The following is a 4,181-nucleotide window of genomic DNA, read 5'->3' on the forward strand; positions in this document are numbered from 1 at the left end:
TATGGTAATTTGATTATTGAATATTACAAGCCATCCCCACATCTAATAATGAAGCCCCCACCACATAAGGCACCTTTAATTTTTTGTTAACACCTCAGCAGCTAGGTATCGCGATATTAAAACATATCCACTCACTGCAATAAAATTAATTAATTGGGAGAAATAGGGAGCTCGAAGTCGAATCCTATATGGTACACAAGGGTCGTTCATACGTCTTTTGTTTTGGCTCGTGTCTCACGCTTCATTTGTAGGAGTAATAATTTATGTTATCGAGTCATCAAAATAATATAGTGTAAACACAGAAAGGAAGAAAGAAAGAAAGAAAGAAAGAGGAGGAGGGGTCTTGCCATTTAGAGATAGTGAAAAATATAAATAATGTAAATAATAGACTGTAAGTTTGGTCTAATATAAGAAAAAAAAGTAAAAAATATTTTTTAAATTATTTAAATAAAAAATTTATACAGTTATTTTAAATAATTAATAATTTTAAATCCTAATTTACTAAAATATTTTATCTAAATACTCTCTTCTTTTCAAACCGTTTGCCACCTCTACCCTCATCAATCATCCCATTTTACTGGCGTTAGAAGTTTTCTCACCGGCCATCATCATTGCCTCCTGTAGCCCCCTTTCCCGCGCGTCTTTCTCTCCCTCACCGGCAACCAATATCGCGGAGGGGCCCGTTATCCCCGTCGTAAGTCTCTCTCACTCGCCGGCATCCATCATCGCGTAGGGCAAGTCACCCCTGTCGCGCATCTGTCTCTCCCTCGCCGGCAACCAACATCGCGGAGGGGCTCGTCCTTTTCGTCGCGCGTCCATCGTGCCCCACCCGTCTCTCTCTCCTGTGCCGGAAGCTAACCTTGGGTCATTTTCAACTACCACTGTCTCGCTCTTTCCATACCGTCATAATCCTCGCTGCTGATCTTGTCGGCCCCATCACTCCACACCACCCATCCCCATTCGTCGTCGAGCTCTCACTCATCGGGCACCAACCTCGCAGCATCTGGAAAATTTGAGATAGATTCAAATTCAACAAACAACAATCCAGGTAGTTATTCAAATAACCATCCGGCTACCTAATGAAATGAACATCCAATATTTGTTAATTATATATATACTTAAACTAACGATCCTCGTAAGAATTACAATAACCATGCACTAACCTATTGAAATGAACATCCATCAATGGCATGTGAGGAGGAAGATATGGGTGCGGCTGTGGTTGCGGGTGGCGTCGGCACGGCTGGCGGAGGGGGGTGTAGCAGCAAAGGGGATGCACGAGTTCGGCTGCGGAGGGGACGGCGGCTTTATGCTTCGTCAGGACGGCTGTAACCGGCAACAACGACGAGTTTTTGCCGTGGACCGGAGATTAATGACGACGAGTTTTGGGCGTGTATCGGAGATTGGGAGGTTATGGTGAGAGTAGGAGTAACTATACGTAGTGTGAATGAGTTTAATTGTTATTTTTATTTTTAATTTTACTTTTTTTTAATCCATTGTTCACATTGTTCACAATTATCTTTGTTTCCTTATACTTTCTCTATTAGGATGGAAAGATGCTTCATCTTATTCGTTGATTAAAATTTTAAATATGTTAGTGTTTCGCTATTTTCGTTAATCTCGACAAAGTATCGAATCAAACTTTTATTCAAGATCTCAATTCAAAAAGCAAATATGAATCCTCTTAAAAGAGGAAACTCGACCCAAAAATTACCAAGTGTATGTTTCAAAAAATCACTTGTATGGGAGATGTATGAAATATTAGTGAAATGACATTATAAAAAAATGTAAATAACTATAGCAAATGAACATGCAAAAGATAAATGAAGGCTAGGGCTTTTCGAACCTTTCGAGAAAGAGCCTTTCAAAACCCTTTCAGAGTGGCGTTGAAGAATACTAATGGCGAGCTCGAGAAAGACCACTGTAATGAATGGCGGTGGTCTTTGAATACAACAAACGACGATTTTATCAATGCGGTGGTGGGGGCCAACGAGAAACCATTGTAACCTTGAATTGGAGAATGAGAGTTAAGACTTGAGACACTGAAAATCACTTGAGAGAACGAGGGATTGAAGAAGCTGACTTTCTTCTTTTTCCCTAATTGAAAACGACAACGTTTCATGAGAACTAGTCTGGATTTTAAAAACCTGGCCAGTTCATCGAATTTTCAGTTTGATTTGGACAACTATGCCCTATACAAATTAACAAGATACAATGCTAATTAATAATAACAAAATAACATACCACATACACTTTATATTTTTTTCTCTATTTTATTTTTAATTTGTTATTATCATAGTTACCAGAACGGAACCGGTAATGGACCCGGTCAACCTACCGATCACTAAGTCATTGGTTCAATCGGTCAAATTACAAGTTGAACCGGTTGATGCTATCATAACTATATAAAATTTTATTTTATTTTTTTATTTTCATAATAAATATCTATTTTCTTTAGTCATATTTTGTATTTAATTAATTATTATTTTAAAATTTTAATCACCAATGAATTAGGTCACTTTTTAAAACCGTGACTATAATCCATTTTCGGTCATTCTTTTGTAAAACCGTGACCGTAGACCCCTTTTGGGTCACCCTTTTATAAAATCATAACTATAGACCCTTTTAGGTCACTCTTCAAAACCGTGACCATAGACCTTTTTAGGTCACTCTTCAAAACCGTGACCATAGACCTTTTTAGGTCACTCTTCAAAACCATGGCTATAGACTCTTTTATGTCCCTCTTCAAAATTGTGACCATAGATCCCTTTAGGTCACCCCTAAAACCATGACCATAGACCCCTTTTAGGTCACTCTTTTGTAAAACCTGGACCATATACCCTTTTAGGTCACCCTTTCGTAAAATTGTGACCGTAAACCCCTTTTTGGGTCACCCTTTTATAAAACCGTCACTATAGACACTTTTAGGTCACTTTTCAAAATCATGACCATAGATACTTTTAGGTCACCTACCAAAACCGTAACTTTAGACCCTTTTAGGTCACACTTCAAAACCGTGACCATAGACCCCTTTAAATCACCCTCCAAAATTGTGACCATAGACCTTTTTAGGTCACTCTTCAAAACCATGACTATAGACCCTTTTAGGTCACTCTTTAAAATCGTGACCATAAATCCCTTTAGATCACCCCTAAAACCATAACCATAGACCCCTTTTAGGTCACCCTTTTGTAAAACCGTGACCATATACCCTTTTAGGTCACTCTTCATAACTGTGACCATAAACTCCTTTAGGTTACCCTTTTTCAAAAAACCATGACCATAGACCTTTTTAGATGATTCCTCAAAATCGTGACCATAGATACCTTTAGGTCACCCTTTTTTCAAAAAATCGTGACCACGGACCCTTTTAGGTCACCCGTTTTTGAAAAATCGTGACCATAAACCTTTTTAGGTCACTTTTTAAAATCGTGACCATAGATCTCTTTAGGTTACCCCCCAAAGTCGTAACCATGGACCTTTTTAAGTCACTTTTTTTTTTTAAATCATGACCATAGGTACCTTTTTTAGGTCACGACCCAAAACCATGACCATACCGTGACAAAAAAACCGCAGCCATAAACAAAAATGTTGTAGTGCTCGTATCAAGATCTCAATTTGGGGAGCAAATATGACTCCTCTTAAAAAAGGGGACTCAATCTGGAAATTACGAAGTGTGTGTCGAAAAATCGCTTATGTGGGAGATGTATGAAATATTAATGAAATTACATTATAAAAAAATGTGAATAAAATAGTAATTGAAAGAAGCCAAGATGCTTGAAGAAAAGATAAGTGAACTTTTAAATAACATAAAAGTGAAATAGCAATGGAAAGAAGGAAATATACTTGAAGAAAAGAAAAGTAAAATACTAGAAGAAAAGAAAACAAATTCACAGTTGACTCCAGACACTCACATGCACTTGTACTTTATGATTCTCCTTGACGTCAGTGTGATTTGAAAATTGCAGAGATTTAGTGCAATTACTAATTGTTCAGATTGAAGTCCCTAGCTCCTCTAAGATTCTCTTAGTATAAGCAATGATGCTAGATTGTTGATTGCTTTTCTCTTTCTCATGATCTAGCTACCCTTTCTCTCAAGTTTTTTTGACCCATGATCTTATTTTGATCACAAAAAACCTTGTTCTCCAAGTTGAAAGTCTCATGTCTTCTCTTTTACCTTG

Source organism: Arachis ipaensis, chromosome B09 (genome assembly GCF_000816755.2).
Source record: "Arachis ipaensis cultivar K30076 chromosome B09, Araip1.1, whole genome shotgun sequence".
NCBI lineage: Eukaryota > Viridiplantae > Streptophyta > Magnoliopsida > Fabales > Fabaceae > Arachis > Arachis ipaensis.